The sequence below is a fragment of the Schistocerca americana genome, chromosome X (genome assembly GCF_021461395.2).
Source record: "Schistocerca americana isolate TAMUIC-IGC-003095 chromosome X, iqSchAmer2.1, whole genome shotgun sequence".
NCBI classification, from domain to species: Eukaryota; Metazoa; Arthropoda; class Insecta; order Orthoptera; family Acrididae; genus Schistocerca; species Schistocerca americana.
Genome location: NC_060130.1, coordinates 669,089,526 through 669,115,456, shown reverse-complemented (window position 1 = coordinate 669,115,456; position 25,931 = coordinate 669,089,526). Strand labels below are relative to the sequence as shown.

The following is a 25,931-nucleotide window of genomic DNA, read 5'->3' as shown; positions in this document are numbered from 1 at the left end:
CTATAGGTGTAGTCTCACTTCATTCGTTTCTGTTCCTCTAATATTACCTTCTGTAATTCAGCGATAAACAGTGTCCTTATATGAGTTTCTTGGTTATATATATATAATTTTTTTTCATTATTCTTGAGTATCTCAGCTATTTTATAACGATAACACCCATACAAAGAGATTTGTCTACTGATAAATGAACAAATAAATTTAATGCAAGAGACGCCTTGTTCTCATTTGAAGCGCTGATTATGCGGAAAATTTTAATTTATATGTTTATTCTTGTAATTGGTGCCAGGGAGACAAGTGCACCTTTCGTAATGATGTAGCTGCTGGCACTTGTGAACCGTGGCTTGTTGTGCGCAAGCCCACGCGCATGCGCATTGCGAGCGTGCGGCACCCATTACTCGTACTATCCATTTTGACAACGTGATGGCGAGTCCGCTGCCGCGATCGATTTGTCTACTAACAGAAGCTTGTCACGATCGAATAACACGTCCTCCAGGTAGGATCGAGTTTCTTATCGTACATTATATTCTCCACCACACAGCAGTGATACGCAAGATTTATTTCCACGTGTTAATGGCGCACGTCAACAGGGCTCGTTCCCCTTTTTCTAATTTTCACGTCACTAATCATGACTGCGCAAGGACAAATAATTAATTCCATCAGCTGATGACGCTCTGACCTGTACTCAGTGGGAATGTTTACATCTACCGTGTGGATTTCCGCTTACGAAATGAGACAAATATTGACGATGCTTAACCTGCTATCATCCTAAAGCCCAACGAATGAGTTGAACAGTGTTCTTGGTTCGTGTTGACAAGGGTTTAAAAGAAAGCTGCTGATATCCTTGTGATTGCTATGTATCCGTGTGTATGGTTCGTTAAGTAAAACCTGCAATCACATGCATCTGTGAATGGGAATGATTCCGAGGAAATGCTTTGTTCATGTAATTTAAGGCAAGAGAGTGTAGAGGTGGTTCAATTGAAATCGATGATGATGATGATGATGGTGAAGGGACAGTGTTTGCGTTTTTGATAAGAACAACTGCCACCAACTAGCTCGTGTAATTCAGGTATAAGTTCCAGATACGAGATCTGTAATTGATTTGTGGGGTTTTCGTCGGAATTAGTTACTAGCACCCTCAGTGAAATTAACATTCTCTCTCATTTTCTTTGGTGAACAAGTCTTTCCCGTGTGCTACCTACTCACAAGAAATGTAGTATAGACATCTGAGCCTAATCCTATCACCAATTGGTGATCTCCGTCATATATATATATATATATATATATATATATATATACGTTTTGATTATTGCCCGCTTTCTTCTTAAGTTGTGCGAAAAGCTAAATTTCAGCTTGTGGGCTACACATTTAACGGAGTTCTTCGGAAATAAATAAGTAACCTGGCAACCAGAAGCTGTCACCTGGGGATGTAAAAAGTACTAAAATGCATAGGAAATTCGGATTTAGTATACAAATCATTGTGCTAATAACACTCAATGCAAATTTTAGACTCGTACTATTTATTTTTCACATGAAGTAATAGTAAAACAAGTCGTCGTCCACTTCTCCCTCTCAAGTATTGGGACACTGATCATTTTCCTATAGATCGTACCCATGGATAAATTGTCAACATGGATCCACTATTTTTGGGAACGCGTGAGAGATGTTCCTGTATACAGACATTTTGACGTTGAAATCTGTGTGGACATTTAATATTGTGTAGGTTAGCAACATACAGGGAAGGTTTTTTCCGTGGATCATTTACGAAATATCGGGCATGTCATTTTGATTGATAAAAGTAGTGAAAAAGGCACTGAAAACTAAAATCAAAATGTACATTGCCAGTTTTGGTACATTTTACATAACAGTATGTGACATGTCAAATGTTTTATAAAGACATTCAATATGTTTGAACACGTTTACAATTATATGGGAAAGTAGGGAACTTGGGTTGCATTGGACAAGGATGGGACAAGTAATAGAAGGTGCCCTTTTCAGTAGAACTTGCCCATCATTAACTTTACTGACTAATGAAATCCACCTTAATTCTACAAACACCTTAATTTCATCATGCACAATAATCGTAAAGAATTACTGTACTGAACACGAAAAAATTGTTCCATTATACTGTCAAATATATCTGCATGACGAAACCTTCAGTTACCAACAGAACAATCCGCTGTCTTCAAATAGTAAGTTATGCTGTAATTTACGTTCACTTTCACAGACAGTGACCTAGATTGCTACTTTATTCTTCTTCATACATATGACTCACATCGTCGACTTGCTGCATATGCAGTTGCATCTGAAACAGAGAATATCAACAATTTCTCGAGTGATTTTTGTTTATGTGATCATACTTATGTAATATTTTTAACTCTACCCTATAAAATACCTATCTACCTCCAATACCTTGTACGCTGGCAGTGCGTTGTAAAGTATGTCACACATTTACTCACTCCTCACAAACGGACCCACGGTTGTGTGTATTGTAGCCACAACTCAGTTAATATATTTCCAGATCTCTTTGTATTTTTATATGTAATGCTAGGTACTGTAAGTACTCGTAATTTTCCGGTAATGGACTGCAGCGTTTCTTGTCGAGCTCTGTGGCAAGATTTAAATAGACCTTTTCTGTACGGATCGAATCCACACTGCGGATTAACGGAGGAGGTCGGTGTGCCGGGCAGCCTGGATGCGGTATCCCACATCTCACTAGGTGAATACTGGGCTGGCACCCAAATCGCGCCCTAGTTAGATGACCCACAAACACTTAGAATTTTTTCTCTCACTTTCACAAGAATAACACCACACGCAGACAGTTGGAGTACACACATTATGTCCCGTGGGGTAATGGTGTGGTTACAGGAAGGGCAGCCAGCCACCCTTTAAGTGAACTATGTTAAGTCCGTAACCAACCATGCCGACCCTGAACCGATGCGGGGCAAAGGTAGAAAAAAAAGAAGATTCAAATCGGAAGACAGTGGGCTTGGCTTTTGCTGTTTTACAGCGTTGTTGTTCAGCCGTATATACGCTTAATATTATTGTCATTACAACGTTAAAATTGTTTTCCAAACCTAGTTTCTTTTTTCTTGGATGAAATTTTATCTTCAACATGTCAATAAACGCCATGTTTCCCAAATGAAACTTTGTCTTCAGCGGGGTGCAGGCTGTTATTGAAACTTCCTGGCAGTAAAACTGTGTGTTGGACCAGGACTAGAACGTACGGTCTCGCCTTTCGTGGGCAGTATTCTTAGAGACTGAGCTACCCCAAGTACGATTCACGACACGTCTTCACAGCTTCAGTTCTGACAGTACGTGCGCAGACTGATTTGTCTACGCAAGACATCGTACAGTACGCCACGAAAGGAGACTGATTGGGAGACTGCTGAAACGGAAAAAGTTATGTTTTCTATTATTGCTTCAACGAAATGCGGATGCCAGACTCCATCTGAACTGTTGCACTACGGACTAGCATGGAACCACCAGAGTTCATTTGGTGCTAGTGCTATTGCATTGTATTCTCAGCGAAACTGGATGTCTACCATCAGGGCCAAACATGTTAAGCTTCATTTCATCACCAAGAAGGACCCATTCCCAGAAGCCTGCATTATGGTTGGCTCTGAGCACTATGGGACTCAACTGCTGAGGTCATTAGTCCCCTAGAACTTAGAACTAGTTAAACCTAACTAACCTAAGGACATCACAAACATCCATGCCCGAGGCAGGATTCGAACCTGCGACCGTAGCTGTCCTGCGGTTCCAGACTGCAGCGCCTTTAACCGCACGGCCACTTCGGCCGGCTCCTGCATTATGCAATTAGTATTTGTGATAGTTACCTTTTTAGTCATCCGCGCTTGATTCGCTCTTGATGTGTACGCATCCATACCTGATACCATTAGTAATTTAGCAGCTACTTACAGATCACTGATTTTGGACTCGTTTTTGACGGACTGCAGAATACGCCACCTACCTCATTCAGAGACTGTGGCCATACAAACTTGTATTATTTAGTGTTTCTGTTGCTGAAAAGCGCTATTACGTCACACACACACACACACACACACACACACACACACACTCTTGAATGTAGCCACCTGACAATCCGCGATGCTATTCCAATGGATTAGCATTTGCTCCGTTTTACGTGTATCCGATTCATTACGGCCCATTTCGTGGCGCGCTGTATCAGCTCTCCCGTGGACAGTAGTAGTCTGAGCATTGATTTCCATTAATTACTCAAGTAACTGGTGTGGCAGTAATATTCCAAATCAGGACAGACAAGCGTAGTGTAAGCAGTGTCTTCAGTAGATTTGTTGTACCTTGTAAGTGTTTATCAACAAAACAGAGTTTTTGTTTCGCCTTCCTCACACTTTCTGCGTGTTGGTTCCGATTTACGTTGTTTGCAGTTTTAATCCCAGATCCTTAGTTAAGTCGACAATCATAAAATTTGCGTGATTGAATGGTTAACCGCAATTTAGTGGATTTTTTGAATACTCATGTGGAGGACGACACTCTTTATTGTTTCGGGTCAATTTATTGTAGCATCTAAGTTTTTCAGTGTGTACTCGTGTTGACTTTATTTATTTTTAAATATTTAAGTGTCAAAGCACATTCCACACTCATAAGAGGCGTGGCTGTAAAATGGGTCCATCTTAATCGAGAGTAACTTCAGAATGAGGTACTGGAGGAAGAAAGGCTCCGAGGCGGATCGTGGGTCGAGCTTGCAAGCTCAGTCGGCAGAGCGCTTGTCCGCGAAAGCCAAAGGTCCCGAGTTTGAGTCTCAGTCCGGCACACAGTTTAAATCCAGGAAGTTTCCGTGAGTAACTTCGCTAAAATCTCGACTCTAAGACTGGTTTCATCGTCTTGCTCTTTAAACTAAGCTTGGCTTTGTTGTCATCGATACATAGGAAATTCTTTCGGGTAGAAAACTTGTAAATGAGTCGAAGTTCCACAGTTTGAAATGTGCGTTGAGTGTTACGGCGCAACCTACTACGTTGATTCTGCGTGATGCTTGGGCTCGGGTCACAAGGGCTCTGGCCCACGAAATGATTACGACAAATATAAACAAAACACAACTTTCTACTTCTTAATTACCCTCTGTCAACGTCATACGCGGTTATTGCAATACAGTGAGTCGTCGTGTGAACATCAGCGTTCGAGGTTGTAACTTGTGGAGGGATAGAGAACTGGACATAATATACGACGGAAGTCACAGCCAGAGTTGAAGTACATTCCAACAGTGGCGTTAATAAAATATTTGTCATCTTACCGTGCGGTCACGTAGAACGGATAATATTACGCGAAAATAGTCCTGTCATCATTCTAGATTTATTCAAAGATGGAAAAAAGAACAAGGAAGAACACGGTAAAGGTGGCATTTTTCCACTATGGCTGCATTTAATTAGACCTAAGTAAATGCCGATACAGCCAAAGTGGAACAATGTCTCCTTCGTGTATGTGGTACTACTATAAAGAAGATTATGCGATGCTGAAATAATTTACGAATTATGGCTGTGACTACGTTATCCACATATCTAGGAAACTGCCGTGGCAGTATAACTAGAATTTGCGGTGTCCATGGAGAATCGTATTTACAAATTGCGTGTTGTAATAAAGTTTTGTGCCGTACACTGGCACAATTTCCGATTAACCGTACCACTTAACACGCGTAGAATTTGTAATGGATGGCTATCGGAGTGACCGCGGCTAGGATTAAGAATCTGACTACTACTCCCCACATATTTCCGCGGAAACACAACGTGTGTGAAGTGAATCAATCCATTACCAGACAATATAGAAACACCTGGATCCACAAAAAATTATACATTGTATTGTCCATTCGTATAACACCTGTTAAAAAGCCTTCTATTTAAACCACACGGCAGAAAACGTCATTTTAAATAGCCAGTCTTGTGGAAAAGGATTTGCGAAAAAAGAATATGTTCATTCACGCAATCGTGTCAACACAATTACGCAGCACCCATATAAATCACGGAACGTAATTTTCATTGCCGGTACGGTACTTCTAAAAACATTTAGCCTACGTAGCTGACGGCTGACTACCATGCAGAGAGTTTTCCTCAGTGGAACGACTGGAGCGGGGTGCACTCAGCCTCGTGAGGCCAGCTGAGGAGCTACTCGACCGATTGGTAGCGGTTCCAAGGTCAGACAAGGTTGGAGCGTTGTGCTGACCACATGACCCTCCATACCGCATTCAGGGACGCCATTGGAGAAGTATGACACGATGGTCTATTGGGCCCGATTGCCCCGTCTAGGCCCAGAAAGCCGAACTTAGTGTTACTACTTCTAAAATCTGACTGTCATCTGTAATGGTGGAATGTTGCTGTGTCATTTGAATGTTCAGTAAGCTACACAGTGTACTGTAGCATAAAATATATACTTTTAAAATGAATTTGTGAACAAAATTCTCTCTCACACAAAACTGAAATAGTGTGCACTTTTCTAAGAGGTACTGATTTAGGCAATTACTAATTGTTTGTTGTCCTAGGTAAAGTAATTTACATGGTAACCTCTCTATGAATGAAGCGAATGGGAAGTCCATAATGCAGAATTAATTCCTATCCTGGAAACAACACAGAGTCAATGCATTACCAGATAACATTTTGGTACACACTCTTAAGCATCGCAATTCTGAGCGTACCTTCACTCGTAGGCCTACACATTTGTCTCCGTCTACTTTAACCTGCTCCTCAGACCGATGAGCTACCAAAGATGCCCACCGCAGAATTCTGTTCAAACCAGGTCTTAGGGTGGCAAGTGTGTTGCCCTGCCCCCACACCCTCCCGTGTGCTGTGATTTTGGTGCTGGATTTTGTATCTTGTTTAGAGTTTGAACCAATTCAGCCAACTGTGAGTCGTATCATGTATTATCTATTAATGTTCTTCAGTAACCACTCTGTAAAAAACCGGTTTGTTTAATATAAATGGTGTATTCTGTTTAAAAGTGATAATACACATCAGCCTTTATTTGACTCAGCATTTCATGCTTTTGTCCTGAGATTCTGAGTTTTTCATGAGTCAAAATTCAATTCAAGCTGAAACTAAAGTATCAGTTCAAAGTAGTGTATATTTTTGAATATGGGGAAAATTATTTTATGTAAAACCGTTAAACTATTATTTGAAAACAGAAAACACAATTTTAATAATACTTTGTTCTCTTATGTTGCAGGCTCTGCGTGTACATGATGACACTTTGCAATTTAGGAGTTCCTAACCCCCACATCCTCTCTGTAAAATTATGGACCTATAGACATCACGCAGCTATGAGAACTTAGAGGTGAGCTATTTATGCAAGAAATACGTAAGTTTATTTAATCTATAATCAGGATATATACAGATACAAGTATATGAAAATTGTCTTCCTCCATTGTCTTTATCATCATCATCATCTTCTTCATCTTCTTCTTCTTCTTCTTCTTCTTCTTCCTCCCTGTTTTAAAGATTTGTCAAAGGGTATGGCTCCTCAGGTACATCAGGAATAAAGCAGTTTCACCATATGGCCTGTAATTTTTGAGACATTTGTGCGGAGAAAACAGTTTTATATGGAACTGCCAAAAATTGCACTTTTTTGTTATCAGATTATTGAATTACAAACAAAGAAGTTGATGACTTTCATTAAGAATGTCATATGAGGAATAGCTTCAAATGGAAGGTTTCAGCAAGTTTCCTATTTGTTGTTTCAAGGGAATTGTCAGATCTTGTGTCAAGTCTGTGCCATGCCCTTCATCTCCCAAGAAAGCATAAGGTGCACCACTTGGTACCTTTCCTGTCCAGTGGTGGTCAGTGTAGTAACTAGAGTAAAATTTAAAAATAAGTTAAAATTAGTAAAATTGCACGAGATCATCTAAGCCAAAGGTAAATCATAACGAGATGATTCACTATCTAATTCATGAAAATTTGTGAGAACATTTAAAAACAAACACACAAAAATTAAGTAATACCAAAAATATTTTCTCAGAATTACCTGTGCATAAATGGTTTTCTGTGAAGTGTTGACTGAGTGAACCATCTGCTGTTCCCCAACTCGGTCATCCATCTTCCAGAACGGCGGCCCCAGTCAGTGTGTATGATCATGGTTTGGGTCCAGGCTCTTCTCTCTGGGCTTGAGGTTTTCGCTCTTCTGCCTCTTTTTCAGGCCCCTCTATGTATACCCCCTTGGTGTGTGCCCCACCCATGCCTGTGGCTCAATCTGGCACAGGGCCCGAAGGACTGAGGCCCTCCGCCGCCGCTTTCTTTCAATACTTGCCACGTTTCAAGGCTCTGACGTGGTCTTTACTGACGGTTCGATGGTTGCTGGTAGTGTCGGTTATGCTCTTACTCTGTGGGATCATTATGAACAACGATCATTGCCGGCTGGCTACGGTGTTTCCACTGCCAAGCTGGTCGCCATCTCTTGCGCTCTAGAGCATATCTGCTCCTGCTCAGGTGAGTCCATCGTTATCTGTAGTGATTCCCTGAGCAGTTTACTGAGTTATCGACCAGTGTTTTCCTTGCTCTCGTCTGGTGATGGCTATCCAGGAATCCATCCATACTCTTGCCCATTACGGCTGCTCTGTCGTTTTTCTGTGGACCCCAGGTCATGTCGGCATCCCGGGTAATGAACATGTTGACACGCTAGCCAAACAGGCTGTCAGTGCATCGGCCCTTGAGATCAGCCTTTTGGAGTGTGATCTTCAGTCAGTTTTGTGGCAGAAGGTCCTTGGTACCTGGAGTGATTGATGGCGCACTCTGCCTTCACTCAACAAACTTCAGGCCGTCAAGGAGACTGCCGGTGTATGGCGCTGCTCCTTGCGGGTCTCTCGCAAAGACTCTGTTGTACTCTGCCGGCTGCGCATTGGCCACACGTGGATGATGCACGGGTTTTTATTGCGCTGCGAGGACCCACCTCTCTGTCGTTGTGTTTTGGCTTTGACGGTGGTCCACATTTTGTTGGACTGCCCGCTTTTAACTCCACTCAGGCAGACGTTTCGCTGACTGATACGCTTCCTGCACTTTTATCAGATGGGGTTGCAATGGCAGATTTAGTTTTGAGTTTTATTTGTGCAGGGGGTTTTTCTCATTTGATCTGAGTGTGTGTCCTTTTTTTGTGTTGAGCCTGGCCTTTATCCTACAGTTTTAGATTGTGGTTTTTAGTGTGTCACTTGGTGGTTGGCTTTTCCTTTTTGTTTTCATGGTTGGCCAACCACTGTCACACACTGTGTGATTATAATTCCTTATGTCTGTTTTCTTTGTCTGTGTCTTTCTTGTCCTGTGTCATCCATTGTCATCTCCGTTGTTTGTTTCTGTTCTTTATGGGTGTTTAAAGTTTGTGGGAAAAGGGACCAATGGCCCTTGTAGTCTGGTCCCTTCAATCCCACAAACCAACCAACCAATTATTCATTTGTTGTCCAGGCTACTGTGCAAGGATCCCATTAGAAGAATAATCAGGCTACATTTCATCCCTCTGATGTCTATTTAGATGACAAAGAGTGTCAGAGTATTAGCATTCATATGGTCAGCAACTGTTCTGTTCAACAAGACAAATACTGAAAACAGTAAGAACATTTACTGCTTTAGTGATGATTCACCTGCCCAATATAAGAATTTCAAAAGTTTCATCAATTTATGCCTGCATGAAAAGGATTTTGGCATCGGTGCCAAATGGAATATTTTTTGGAACAAGCCATGGTAAATTGCCTTGTGATGGCATTGGTGGAACAGCAAAAGGATTTGCAGTCTGTGCTAGTATGCAGAGAGCCTTAGATAACCAAATGTTGACTCCATATGATTTATTCAAATTCTGTGATGATAGTATTCCAGGCATAAAGCTTTATACGCACCAAAAGAAGAAATTGAAAAAAAAAATCCACCCAGATCAAGAAAAAAGGTTTACCATGGGACATACAGTATCTGGAACAAGAGAAAATCAATTAATTGTAATCAGCTCAGAGTAAGCAGAGTTTCCAATGATGCTACAGCATTCACAGTTAACACCTTCGAAGCAGATGAAGATATTCCCGAAGTCTCAATTCCAAGTTTACAACCAGGACTGTATGTTAATTGTATGGATTGCAGTTTTTGGTGGGTTGGAAACGTGTGAAGTTTCACATGAACACCAAGACGTCCTCATCAGCTTTATGCACCCACACTGTCATGCTCGTTCCTTCCACTGGCCGACTGTTAGAGATACCTGCTAGCTTCCTGAGCAACATATCTTCATGACTTTAGAAGCCCCATCACCATCATCATCATCATCAAGACAATACATCTGTAATTCACAAAATTGTAGAAGTGCTTAATGAAAAATGCAATTGACTCTTTAGAATTTTTGTTCTACAAATATGCTGTGTTTTGTACTACACTTGCTTTTATGTCATGTGATAAATTAATGTTTGAAACGAATTATACACTCAAATAAAAATAATTAATTATGTGACTTAATGAGCAAAATATTTGACTTTCCAATCTTCTTGACGTGCTAAAATAATAAGTTTTGAAACATATTCTTACTCATCAAACTGAAAGATCCATAAATTAAACACTATAGCTTTGAAAGCTAAAAGGATGCTCTATCCACGTTTGGCAAGAAAAAGAGGATTGAAGATGACACAGTTGAGATATTGCCCTGCCCCCCCCCCCTCCCCCTTCCCCCCCCCCCCCCCCCCCCCCGAAAAAAAACCCTCAAACTTGCAACTGGAAAATTTTGGCTAACGTTGCAGATGGATATCTTTTCATCTGGGCATCCAGTGCTAATTAAATTTGATTGATATATAGACATCATAAGTAGGAATAGCCATCTGAAGTTTTGGCGTGATTGGCTCACACAAAAAGTAGCAGTGGTCAGCTCTCAGAATAGCGTGACGAATTTTTTAGCCACTTTAGAGGCTTGTATCTATATTTAGGCATGGCTAAATCCCTAATTTTTGCCATGGTGTGATTCAGCATAAAAAGTTTTCTGTGTGTATTAAAGCAAATGACCAAATGTTTGCTAGAACTGTTAAAAAAGCCTAGCAAATTTGGCACATTTGCACCTTCGTACATGATGTGGAGGTAAGTAGTCTTTCTTCAAACTCCCCTAAGAATTCAACCACTGAGGATACTGAACTGAAATTTGGTATATAACCATCAAAGACCATGTAGAACCTTCACACCAAATTTCATTAGATTTGGAGATGGTCGAGTGGAGACCCCTGGTCCCCTTGATGTGGAATGATCCATGAAGAGGTTGGCACAGGAGAGGAATTCAGGCCACATAAAACAAGCCAGGAGACCGATTACTCATAAATTCTTCTCAGACAAAATAATAAATTGCATTTTGTGTTGATGCTCTTTTAACACCAAACTAAAAGTCTGAAAACAATGTATATGTATTGAAATATGTTATTACTGTCTTGCACACAACTTTCTTTACAACACTGGTAACAAAGATATTGGCCTGTAATTGTTCACATTTTCTTTCTCCATGTTCATCACATAGTTTTATTAACAAGTATTTCAATCTGCCTAGAACTGGTTGCAGTTGAGACAGATTGCATATGTGACTGAGTACAAGAACTAAACTATGATACAAAGATCATCATAAATCTATTTGATATTTAATAATACTTGTGTGTGTCTCTACCAGTAGCTGATCTAATATTTGGTTCAGTTTCCTTCTTTATTGTGTCTTGTAACAGGAAACAGTTATTAAATATTTATCAGTATTATTTTGAGTCACTGATAGTATTATTGTCCGTGGAAGAAATGTGATATATAGAGCACACACAACCTATGGTGCTTTTGCTTTAAGTGATCCTGTAATTTTAATATTCTTTAGAGAACTCCCTATTCTCTTGGTATCCATACATATTATAAAGGGAGAATAATACCATCAGTGACTCAAAATAATAGTGATAAATATTTAATAACTATTTTGCGTGCATGTGCGTTTTTGTTTTCTACATCTCCCCCTAAACCACTGTACCAATTTCAACCAAACTTGTTACACATATTCCTTACTACTAGGCAACAATCGTTGTGGGGCCAAGCATCACTTACTTACCATAGTTCAGGACATCTGACTTCATAAAAAAACGAGATGCATGAAAGACTACTGCATCATGCATGACGTTCAAATGTGTTACTTCTGGGCTACTAACTGCATTCACAATTAATTTCGCAGGCTGTATCCACGTGCGCCTCTAAATGCACCTACAAAAATATATCATGGTACCACACCTACACCACTGGCCATTAAAATTGCTACACCACGAAGATGACATGCCACAGACGTGAAATTTAACCAACAGGAAGAAGATGCTGTGATATGCAAATGATTAGCTCTTCAGAGCATTCACACAAGGTTGGCGCCAGTGGCGACACCTGCAACGTGCTGACATAAGGAAAGTTTCCAACCGATTTCTCTTACACAAACAGCAGTTGACTGGCATTGCCTGGTGAAACGTCGTTGTGATGCATCGTGTAAGGAGGAGAAATGGGTACCATCACGTTTCCAACTTTGATAAAGGTCGGATTGTGGCCTATCGCGATTGCGGTTTATTGTATCGCGACATTGCTGCTCGCGTTGATCGAGATCCAATGACTCTTAGCAGAATATGGAATCGGTGGGTTCAGGAGGGTAATACGGAACGCCATGCTGGGTCCCAACGGCCTCGTATCACTAGCAGTCAAGATGACAGGCATCTTATCCGCATGGCTGTAATGGATTTTGCAGCCATGTCTCGATCCCTGAGTCAACAGATGGGGAAGTTTGCAAGACAACAACCATCTGCACGAACAGTTCGATGATGTTTGCAGCAGCATGGACTGTCAGCTTGGAGACCATAACTGTGGTTACCCTTGACGCTGCATCACAGACAGGAGTGCCTGCAATGGTGTACTCAACAACGAACCTGGGTGCACGAATGGCAAAACGTCATTTTTTAGGATGAATCCAGGTTCTGTTTACAGCATCATGATGGTCGCATCCGTGTTTGGCGACATCTCGGTGAACGCACGTTGGAAGCGTGTATTTGTCATCGCCATACTTCTGTAAAATATCTGGGAGTATGCGTATGAAACGATTTGAAGTGGAATGATCATATAAAATTAATTGTTGGTAAGGCGGGTGCCAGGTTGAGATTCATTGGGAGAGTCCTTAGAAAATGTAGTCCATCAACAAAGGAGGTGGCTTACAAAACACTCGTTCGACATATACTTGAGTATTGCTCATCAGTGTGGTGTCGGTACCAGGTCGGGTTGAGAGAGGAGATAGAGAAGATCCAAAGAAGAGAGGTGCATTTCATCACAGGGTTTTTTGGTAAGTGTGATAGCGTTATGGAGATGTTTAGCAAACTCAAATGACAGACTCTCTGCATTGCGGTGTAGCTTGCTGTCCAGGTTTCGAGAGGATTCGTTTCTGGATGAGGTTTCGAATATATTGCTTCCCCCTGCTTATACTTCCCGAGCTCCTGAGGAAATCACGAATGTAAAATTAGAGAGACTCGAGCGTGCATGGAGGCTTTCCGGCAGTCATTCTTCCTGCAAACCATACGTGACTGGAGCAGGAAAGGGAGGTGATGACAGTGGCACGTAAAGTGCCCTCTGCCACACACCGTAGGGTGGCTTGCGGAGTATAAATGTAGATGTAGACATACTGGCATATCACCCGGCATGATGGTATGGGGTGCCATTGGTTACACATCTCGGTCACCTCTTGTTCGCGTTGACAGCACTTTGAACAGTGGACGTTACATTTCAGATGTGTTACGATCCGTGGCTCTACCCTTCATTCGGTCCCTGCAAAACCATACATTTCAGCAGGATAATGCACGACTGCATGTTGCAGGTCCTGTACGGGCCTTTCTGGATACAGAAAATGTTCAACTGCTGCCCTAGCCAACACATTCTCCAGACCTCTTGAAAACGTCTGGTCAATGGTGGCCGAGCAACTGGCTCGTCACAATATGCCAGTCACTACTCTTGATGAACTGTGGTATCCTGTTGAAGCTGCATGGACAGCTGTACCTATACACACCATCCAAGCTCTGTTCGACTCAATGCCCAGGCGTACCAAGGCCATTATTACGGCCAGAGGTAGTTGTTCTGGGTACTGATTTCTCAGGATCTGTGCACCCAAATTGCATGAAAAAATCACATGTAAGTTCTAGTATAATACATTTGTCCAACGAATACCTGTCTATTATCTCATTTCTTCTTGGTGTAGCAATTTTAATGGCCAGTAGTGTAGTTCAGGAGGTATGATGTCATAAACACTGAGATACATGAAGAATTTTTGTACTACATGTGAAATTTTAATACATTTAATCTGTACTACTAAGACACTCGCACAGTCTAGCCAGCTTATGGAAATCTCTGGCAGCACCTTTGACAGCTTTCAACTGTTAAGTGCAAATGGCTGTAGGTGAAAATGATAGCTGTGTGTAGAGTCGTGAAGAGGCTTTGCCATAGACACGTTTACAAAATTGTGTTTTAGACTTTCAAATCAGCTGTGCCCAGTATATAACAATTGTCTGAGGTCACATTTCTCAATTTGGGTACTGTACTTACACATTTGTAAATGTTTTGTTCCACTATTTTATTTGCCCTTTTCTTTAAAAAGGGAAATGGGTAGGGTAAAGTTCGATATAGTGGGAATTTGTGAAGTTTGGTGTCAGGAATAAATTTAATAATGAGTAAACAAATGGGAACTTGGATAAGCTACTACAAACAGCATAGTGAATGCATTATTTTAGCCAAGATTGACACGAAGCCCACACCGAACACTGTAGTACAAGTTTATATGCCAACAAGCTCTGCAGATGAGGAGGAGATTGAGGAAACTTATGATGAGATAAAAGAAAGTATTTTCATAGTTACGGGAGCCAAAAATTTAATAGTCATGGAGGACTAGAATTCAATAGTAGGAAAAGGAAGTGAAGGAAATGTAGTAGGTGAATATGGACTGGGGGAAAGGAATGTAAGAGGAAGCCACCTGGTAGAATCTTGCACAGAGCATAATTTAATCATAGCTAACACTTTGTTTAAGAATCGTGATAAAAGGTTGTGTACGTGGAAGAGGCCTGGAGACACTGTAAGGTTTCACATAGATCATATAATGGTAAGACAGAGGTTTAGGAACCAGGTTTTAAATTGTAAGACATCTCCAGGGACAGATATGAACTCTGACACAATTTATTGGTTATGAACTGCAGATTAAAACTGAAGAAACTGCAAAAAAGTCAGAATTTAAGGAGACGGGACCTGGATAAACTGATAGAACCAGAGGTTGTAGAGAGTTTCAGGGAGAGCATTAGGGAACAATCGACAAGAACAGGAGAAATGAATATAGAAGAAGAATGGGTAGCTATGAGAGATGAAATAGTGAAGACAGTAGAGTTGGTAAAAAGATGAGGGCTAGTAGAAGTCTTTGGTTAATACAAGAGATATTGAATTTAATCGATGCAAGGAGGAAATATAAGAATGCAATAAATGAAGCAGGCAAAAGGAATACAAACGTCTAAAAAAATGACATTGTCAGGAAGTGCAAAATGGTTAAGCAGGAATGGCTAGATGACAAATGTAATGATGTAGTAGCATATATCACTAGGGTGAGATAGATACTGCCTATAGGAAAATTAAAGAGACCTTCGTAGGAAAGAGACCCACCTGTACGAATATCAAGAGCTCAGATGGAAAACCATTACTAAGCAAAGAATGGAAAGCATAAAGGTGGTAGGAATATATAGAGGGTCTATACAAGGGAGATGCAATTGAGGGCTATATTGCGGAAATGGAAGAGGACATAGAGGAAGATGAGAAGGGAGATAAGATACTGCGTGAAGAATTTGACAAAGTACTGAAAGACGTAAGTCGAAACAAGGCCCCGGGAGTAGACAACATTCCATTAGAACTACTGATAGCCTTGGGAGAGCAAGCCATGACAAAACTCTACCATCTGGTGAGCAAGATGTATGAGACAGGTGAAATATCCTCGGACTTCAAGAAGCATATAGTAATCCCAGTTCCAAAGAAAGCAAGTGCTGACAGGTGTGAAAATTACCGAACTATCAGTTTAATAATTCAAGACTGCAAAACACTAACACGAATTCTTTACAGACAAATGGAAAAACCAGTAGAAGCCGACCTCGCGGAAGATCAGTTTGGATTCTGTAGGAATGTTGGAACATATGAGGCAATACTGACCCTACGACTTATCTTAGAAAATCGATTAAGGAAATGCAAACCTACATTTCTAGCATTTGCAGACTTAGAGAAAGCTTTTGACAATGTTGACTGGAATACTCTCCTTCAAATTCTGAAGCTGGCAGGGGTCAAATACAGGGAGCGAAAGGCTATTTACAGTTTGTACAGAAACCAGATGACAGTTATAAGAGTCGAGGGGCGTGAAAGGGAAGCAGTGGTTGGGAAGGGAGCGAGACAGGGTTGTAGCCTCTCCCTGATGCTATTCAATCTGTATATTGAGCAAGCAGTAAAGGAAACAAAAGAAAATTTGGAGTAGGAATTAAAGTCCAGGAAGAAGAAATAAAAACTTTGAGGTTGGCCAGTGACATTGCAATTTTGACACACACAGCAAAGGACTTGGAAGAGCAGTTGAATGGAATGGACAGTATCTTGAAAACAAGTTATAAGATGAACATCAACAAAAACAAAATGAGGATAATGGAATTTAGTCGAATTAAATCAGGTGATGTTGAGTGAATTAGAGTAGGAAATGATGCACTTAAAGTAGTGAATGAGTTTTGCTATTTGGGAAGAAAAATAAGTGATTATGGTTGAAGTAGGAAGGATATAATATGCAGACTGGCAATGGCAAGAAAAACATTTCTGAAGAATAGAAATTTGTTAACATTAAGTATAGATTTAAGTGTCAGGAATTCCTTTCTGAACGCATTTGTATGGAGTGTAGCCGTCTATGGAAGTGAAATATAGACCATAAATAGTTTAGACAAGAAGAGAATAGAAGCTTTTGAAAAGTGGTGCTACAGAAGAATGCTGAAGATTAGATGGGTAGATCACATAACTAATGAAGAGGTACTGAATAGAAATTGGGAGAAGAGAAATTTGTGGTACAGCCTGACCAAACGAAGGGATTGGTTGGTAGGACACATTCTGAGACATAAAGGGATCACCAATTTAGTACTGGAGGAAAGTGTGTGGGGTAAAAATTGTAGAGGGAGACCAAGAGTTGAATACAATAAAAATGGCTCTGAGCACTATGGGACTTAACATCTATGGTCATCAGTCCTCTAGAACTTAAAACTACTTAAACCTAACTAACCTAAGGACATCACACAACACCCAGTCATCACGAGGCAGAGAAAATCCCTGACCCCGCTGGGAATCGAACCCGGGCATGGGAAGCGAGAACGCTACCGCACGACCACGAGCAGCGGACATTGAATACAATAATCACATTCAGAGGAATGTAGGTTGCAGTAGTTACTCGGGGATGAAGAGGCTTGCACAGGATGCAGTAGCATGGAGAGCTGCATCAAACCAGTCTTTGGACTGAAGACCACTACAACAACAAAAACTACTACTACTACTACTACTACTACTACTACTTCACTACAAACACAATTTTCTGTTTTCATTTATTATAGAAAATTGACCAAATGAATACCTGGACAATGTCAGGTTTCTCAGCAAGTTATGCATATTTTAACTCTTTATGGTATTATGTACAGTAGAATTCGGTAACAGGGTTGTGACAGTCCTTTGTGTATTGATACAGCTCCATTTCCTCCTCCATGGTATTGTAATGCTAACAGGTAACCTGTGTAGTTTGCTTATTACTACAACTTCTCTGCTTGAAGCTTCAGGTTCCCTTACATTCCAGGCCCAGCATATCTCAGTAGTGTGAATTGTCATTATTTCATGTCATTGTGTCCTTGTTGACTTCATTTCACATTATAGAAGTCATTCCAGTTGTCTGCATTGTAGACATATTGCCAGCAGTGCCCTTTGAGATGGTCTATAGCTCTACCTTAATTCCCCATACAAAATTAAATTGCTGTCTTTCTTAAGGATTGAGCAGCACAGCATGAAGTTGCAGAGGAAAATCCTATATTCTGAACTAGAGTATCTGTAGATGACTATAATTAAAATGTTTTTCTTGAAAATTCTAACACTCTTGTGAAACATCTCATGAATTACACGCCTCCAACACTCCTTTATCTCACGAGTCCTCTCACATGTAATATCAACATCATAACTGCTGAAAGAGCAAGTCTTTGCAATCTTAGAATTTATGCCAGCTAACTATTTTCTCCTTGTGTATTGGCGTCATTATACCTTTTAGGACTTGGTTTATGAACAGATTTACACCACACTGTGACTATTTGTATGATGCCCTTATGAACTGCTTGGAACAATTGTCCTGTCCTATCAGAATTCTAAGCCCTTCAGTTGGTTCAGATGTGTATATGTTTTATATACAATGTACGTCCACGGTGAAGACGTGGTGTCTTCATTCCTCTATAGCCTTTATGCTTTGTTCCACTACTTCATTTGCTACTGTAATGCCAAAAATGCAAATTCATTCAGTTCTGATCTTCTCCTTCTAATGCACCTGTAAAAAGAAGTACTCACATGAAAATTACTAAACATTATGAGCTGTCACCTTCTCCTCATCAGTGTGTATGTTACCCGCATCTTCAACAGTAATTTGGACATTGCATCTTGATCAGTAAGCTGGCTCTGTTCAAATATGTTGAATATCTTGTGGTTGGCTTCCCCTCACACCTGTTTAATCCACAACCCATACCCCTCAACTCCTACATTATAGAGATGTTTCCTTTACCTTAATATGTCCTTTACCAGATCTTTGGCTACTACTCATTACGTTAAATTGTGAGGAATACCCTCATACAAATACTTTCTTCACTCCCCACAGTAGTATTTTGCTGTGTACTTAATCTAAAGGTGTACAACTTCGCTTCTGCTGTTTGCCGATGGGTGGCGACAACGGTAAGTAGCGGTTGAAAGAAACAGATCGCAGATGTCAGGCAGTTAGCTTGGACCTCGGTCAATATAACCTCATTCAAACATTAGTCAATTTGTGTCTGCATCATAAAATTGTTCTTGATTGAAAATGTCAGTTTACAAGCCTAATTCTCGTCATTTGCGGGAGGTGTTACCGTTTTGTTTCAGTATGAAGAAAACAGCAGCTGAGTCTCATTGAATGCTCTCAAGTACGTATGGTAAGGACGCTATTAGTGAAATAATATGCTGTGAGTGGTTTCAATGCTTCAAGAATGGTGATTTTAATGTCGTAGACCGGCATAGTGATGGAAGAGAGAATGTTTTCGAAGATGCAGAATTGGAGACATTGCTGAGTGAAGACTTGCATCAAACTCAAGAAGAATTGGCATGATTAGTGGGAGTGACACAGCAAGCCATTTCAAAACGTCTCAAGGCTATGGGCATGATTCAGAAAGAAGTAAGTTGTGTCCCATGTGAGCTGAAACCGAGAGACGTTGAACGGCGTTTGTGAACAGGTGCTTCAGAGGCAAAAATGGAAGGGATTTCTGCATTGCGTTGTGACCGGGGACGAAAAAGTGTTCATTACGATAACCCTAAACGCAAAAAATCATTGGGATAACCTGGCCATGCTTCCACATCGACGGCCAAACCGAATATACACGGCTCCGAGATCATGCTCTGAATTTGGTGGGACCAGCTCGGCGTTGTGTACTATGAGGTGTTAAAACCAAGTGAAAGAATCACAGGTGCTCATTATCAAACTCAATTAATGTGTTTGAGCAGAGCATTAAAAAACAAACGACCGCAATACAATGAGAGGCACGATAAAGTGATTTTGCAGCACGACAACACTCGATCCCATGCTGCAAAAGAGGTCAAAACGTACTTGGAAACATAAAATGGGAAGGCCTATCCCACCCGTTGTATTCTCCAGACATTGCTCCCTCCGACTATCACCTGTTTAGATCAGTGGCACAAGGCCTGTCTGACCAACACATCCAATCTCATGAAGAAGTCACAAATTGGATTGATTCGTGGATCACTTCAAAATATGAACAATTTTTTCGACATGCAATCCATACACTGCTCGCAAGATGGGAGAAAGTAGTGGCCAGCGATGAAAAATACTTTGAATGGTACATGTGTAACCAATTTGTTTCATTAAAGCCTCAAATGTTGGGGGGGAAATTGCAGAAGCAAAGTTGTACACCTTGTACATAATATTTTAGCCCATCCGTATACTACTCTTGGTCCTAAGACAACACTTTATATCCCTTTGAATGAGCATATCACATGCAACTAATACCACTTAATTCAGACATCATAGCCATTGCAAGAGCCATCATATCTAGAGCAACTAATCAAAGCAGCCAGATTGTTTATCTGCACAGCATGTCATTGTCACTGGAGAGAAATCTTCTGATGTAAAAGTAACATTGGATGTATCCTGAGGGAATGTTATAGGGCCATTATTTTTTAAGACATGTATAGAAGATCTAGCGGATAATGTCAGAAGTTCATGAAGCTTTTGGCATATGACACTGTTGTATACATAGAAGTGACAAAGCTAGAAAACTGTAGTGAAATGCAGGAAGACTTGCAGAAGGTGGACACTTAGTGCAGAGATTTTCAGTTGACCCTCAACATAAACAGGAAAAAAGAGCAATTATTGGATAATTGCATATCAGTCACTGGAAATAGTTACACTCTTTAAATATTTGGGGATATAAATATGTAGCAAGTTTCAGTGGGATGACAATGTAAAGCTAATCACTGGCAAGTTGATACACCAGACATAGAAACACTGGAAAACTCCTCAGGAAGTGTAGAATACTCACAAGGAAGGTAGCTTACAAAACAGCACATCCGCCTGGGAACCATACCAAATAGCATTGATAGAGGCCAAAGAAAAATAGTTTCCATTTGTTACAGGTAGAGTTAGTAAGCACAAAAGCTTCGGAGAAGTGTTGGCTATTAGCAAACTCTGCAAGAATGATGGTGTGCATCACTGTGTGGGTTACTGTTAAAATTCTAAGAGCATACTTTGGCTAGAACAGTAAACCAATAAATTACTGCCTCTTACGTATATTTCATAAAAAGACCATGAAGGTAAAATGATAGTGATTCGAGCTCACAGAGAGGCTTCCCAATAATTGTTCTTTCTGTGGGTCATTCACAACTGGAACAGGAAAGGGGGCAAGTGACACTAGTACATTAAGCACCCTCTGCAACACACCGTAAGGTTGTTTGCCATGTCCAGATGTCAGTTTATTTTGTTGTACTCACAGAGCAATACACCTTAAGTGATCTAGTTTGCCCTCTTCCTCCTCCTCAACCTCATCCTCAACCTCCACCTCCACCTCCAGCACCAGTTGCTCAGAAGTGCTAAAATGGTAATCATTCCTCTTGCACATTTTACAGACGACCAACAACCACTTGTTGTAGCTTAATTCGTATCTGTCCTCCAATTTTCTCTGTTCTCTGACCACTTCTTGTATGCCATATTTTCTTTGTGCCACAGTTTTAATTTTTGTCATTCTTATTATCTTTTTCCTTTATATTTTCATAGTAATATTTTTTTCACTTCTCCTTCTTTACATTTGAAGATTGTACCATATCCACTTAACTCAGATTCAGGTGACGCTGATGAATCCATGCTGTGTACAGAATGCCCAATAGTTCTGTGTTTACAGAGCGTCCAATTGTTCTGTGTTGTGCTGTTTCCTGCTATTCTGAACAGTGTGAGAGTGTGTACCAGTCTACTGCTCAAAGTTTCTTCTGTATGTTCAATTGTTGGGTGTCCCTACACTGTTTATCAGCAAATGAGTTTTCATCATGTTAATGTTTTTAACACGAAAGTCTGACAGTTCAGCACTGAATATAATGAGGGCATCAACATCTCTCTCTAAGTAAGTGTAGGGATGACAAAAGTCCAACAAGTTAATAAGAGAGCTGAAAGAGTAACTTGGTGCTCAAATGCAGAAAAGAGTATGGTTGATGATTAATGAGTAAAATTTTGTGTAAAGAACTGTCATAGTCGTGAGATGTAAGAACTTTTAACTATGCACTGCAGGCACGAATTTTATCGAGGAACAAATAAAAACAGGCGCAATATTGATAGGATGTGTGACTGCTGTATATGAATGCAGGAGGAGCTGGCCACTGTTCGCGAACAGCTGAACATGCTGATGGCCACGGTCAGCCGCCTTCAGGCTGCTGCCTTGGAGTGTAGCGGCAGTGGGGAGTCTGGTGTGTCGTATGGTACACGCCAGGTGTTACATACTTCACCCACGGTCTCTGCTGTCGACACATCTTCGCGGGTACCGCGTGCGGTTGGGCCACCCTCTCCCCAAGGGGAGTGGCGGGTTCAATGACATTCGCGTCGCACGAGGTGGAGGGTCAATGTGGAGGCTGGCCGTGTGACATTGCCTGCTCTGCCTGTTGGTGCTCCTTCAGCAAGGTCCGCACAGGCACACCTGGGCGGTGGGGGTTTATTAGTGATTGGGAGCTCCAATGTTAGGCGGGTGATGGAGCCCCTTAGGGAAATAGCAGAAAGGTCGGGAAAGAAGGCCAGTGTTCACTCTGTCTGCTTGCCAGAGGGTCTCGTCTGAGATGTGGAGGAGGCTCTGCCGGCAGCGATAGAGAGCACTGGGTCCACTCGACTGTAAATTATTGCTCATGTTGGCACCAATGACTCCTGCCATCTGGGTTCAGAGGTCATCCTTAGTTCATACAGGCAGTTGGCGGAGTTTGTGAAGGCGGAAAGCCTCGCTCATGGGGTGGAATCTGAACAAAATATTTGTAGTGTCATTCCCAGAACTGATTGCGGTCCTCTGGTTTGGGGCCAAGTGGAAGGCTTAAACCAGAGGCTCAGACGATTCTGCGGAGATCTGGAGTGCAAATTTCTCGACCTCCGCTATCGGGTGGAGAAATTCCGGGTCCCCCTGAATAGGTCAGGCGTGCACTACACGCAGGAAGTGGCTACAAGGGTAGCAGAGTACGTGTGGAGTACACCTGTGGGATTTTTAGGTTAGAGAATTCCCTCCCTAGGCCAGACAAGACTACTCCTGAGATGCGACAAGGTAGCAGTAGGCAAAACACAACAGGGAATAACAATATTAATGTGGTAATAGTAAACTACAGGAGTGTCTTTAGTAATGAAATTCTAAACTCAGATTGGAATGTATACCGCAGAGACAGGCTGGCCAGTGAAGGGGGAGGCATGTTTATAGTGATAAAAAGCGCAATAGTATTGCAGGAAATTGACGGAGATCTGAAATGTGAAATAATTTGGATGAAGGTCACGGTTAAAGCGGTCTCAAACATGGTAACTGGATGACTCTATAGGCCCCCTGGCTCAGCAGCTGTTGTGGCAGAACACCTGAAGGAAAATTTGGAAAATATTTAGAGTAGATTTCCCGACCCTGTTATAGTTCTGGGTGGAGATTCTTATTTACCAGAAATAGACTGGGAGAATCAAACGTTTATAACGGTTGGCAGGGACAAAGAATCTAGTGAAATTTTTTTTAAATGCATTATCTGAAAACTACCTTAAGCAATTAAGCAGAGAACCAACTCGAGCGATAACATATTAGACCTTCTGGTAACAAACAGACCCAAACTATTTGAAACAGTTAACGCATAACAGGGAATCAGCGATCATAAAGCGGTTACAGCATCAGTGATTTCAGCCATAAATAGAAATATTAAAAAAGGTAGAAAGATTTTTCTGTTTAGCAAAAGTGGCAAAAAGCAGATTTCAGAGTACTTGACAGCTCAACACAAAAGTTTTACCTCAAGTACAGGTAGTGTTGAGGATCAGTGGACAAAGTTCAAAACCATCGTACAATATGCATTAGATGAGTATGTGCCAACCAAGATCATGAGAGATGGAAAAGAGCCACAGTGGTAGAACAACCAAGTTAGAAAACTGCTGCAGAAGCAAAGGGAACGTCACAGCAAACATAAACATAGCCAAAGCCTTGCAGAGAAACAAAAATTACACAAAGCGAAATGTAGTGTGAAGGAGGGCTATGCAAGAGGTGTTCAACGAATTCGAAAGTGAAGTTCTATGTACTGACTTGGCAGAAAATCCTAAGGAATTTTGGTCTTATGTCAAAGTGGTAGGTGGATCAAAACAAAATGTCCAGACACTCTGTGACCAAAATGGTACTGAAACAGAGGATGACAGACTACAGGCCGAAATACTAAATGTCTTTTACCAAAGCTGTTTCACAGAGGAATGCTGCACTGTACTTCCTTCTCTAGATTGTTGCACAGATGACAAAATGGTAGATATCAAAATAGATGACAGAGGGATAGAAAAACAATTAAAATTGTGAAGAAAAGCCGCTGGACCTGATGGGATACCAGTTCCATTTTACACAGAGTACTTGCCCCTCTTCTTGCAGCGGTGTACCGTAGTTCTCTAGAAGAGCATAGCATTCCAAAAGATTGGAAAAGGGCACAGGTCATCCCTGTTTTCAAGAAGGGCTTTCAAACACATGTGCAGAACTATAGACCTATATCTCTTACATCGATTAGTTGTAGAATTTTGGAACGCATATTATGTTCGAGTATAATTACTTTTCTGGAGACTAGAAATCTACTCTCTAAGAATCAGCATGGGTTTCGAAAAACGCGATTGTGTGAAACCCAGCTCGCGCTATTCGTCCACGAGACTCAGCGGGCCATTGAAACAGGTTCCCAGGTAGATGCCGTGTTTCTTGACTTCCGCAAGGCATTTGATACAATTCCCCACGGTCGTTTAATAAACACAGTAAGAGCATATGGACTATCAGACCAATTGTGTGATTGGATTGAAGAGTTCCTAGATAACAGAACGCAGCATGTCATTCTCAATGGAGAGAAGTCTTCCGAAGTAAGAGTGATTTCAGGTGTGCCGCAAGGGAGTGTTGTAGGACTGTTGCTATTCACAATATATATAAATGACCTTGTGGATAACATCGGAAGTTCACTGAGGCTTTTTGCAGATGATGCTGTAGTTTATCGAGAGGCTGTAACAATGGAAAATTCTACTGAAATGCAGGAGGATCTGCAAAGAATTGACGCATGGTGCAGGGAATGGCAATTGAATCTCAATGTAGATGAGTGTAATGTGCTGCGAATACATAGAAAGATAGATCCTTTATCATTTAGCTACAGTATAGCAGCTCAGCAACTGGAAGCAGTTAATTCCATAAACTATCTAGGAGTAGGCATTAGGAGTGATTTAAAATGGAATGACCATATAAAATTAATTGTCGGTAAAGCGGATGTCAGACTGAGATTTATTGGAAGAATCCTAAGGAAATGCAGTACGAAAACAAAGGAAGTAGGTTACAGTACACTTGTTCGCCCACTACTTGAATACTGGTCACAGGTGTGGGATGTGTACCAGATAGGGTTGATAGAAGAGAGAGAGAAGATCCAACCGAGAGCAGTGCACTTCGTTACAGGATCATTTAGTAATCGCAAAAGTGTTATGGAGATGATAAACTCCAGTGGAAGACTCCGCAAGAGAGACGCTCAGTAGCTTGGTACAGGCTTTTGGTGAAGTTTAGAGAACATACCTTCACCGAGGAGTCAAGCAGTATATTGCTCCCTCCTACGTATATCTCATGAGGAGACCATGAAGATAAAATCAGAGAGATTGGAGCCCACACACAATCTTTCTTTCCACGCACAATATGAGACTGGAACAGAAGGGAGAACTGATAGAGGTACTCAAGGTACCCTCTGCCACACTCCGTCAGGTGGCTTGCGGAGTATAGATGTAAATGTAGATGTAGAAGAGGTTAATGATAGATAGGAAGAGAACCATTATGGAAACTGCACACCAGTAGACAATACTCACATCAGTATGTGGAAACAACCAGTTCTTGTGAACTCCATACAGTAGGTTACTTGTACATTTCCATAACAACAAAAAGAAGCAAGGATTTAGGC

General features: G+C 41.1%; 1 protein-coding gene across 1 annotated transcript in view; it reads left to right on the top strand.

Annotated features, from left to right (window-relative positions):
- LOC124555129 overlaps nucleotides 1-25,931 on the top strand; it is a 274,513-nt gene that overhangs the window by 148,654 nt on the left and 99,928 nt on the right. The window contains exon 3 of the mRNA XM_047128941.1: nucleotides 7,189-7,296. The gene's annotated coding sequence lies outside the window, so the exon portion shown is untranslated. The remainder of the gene's footprint in view (nucleotides 1-7,188; nucleotides 7,297-25,931) is intronic.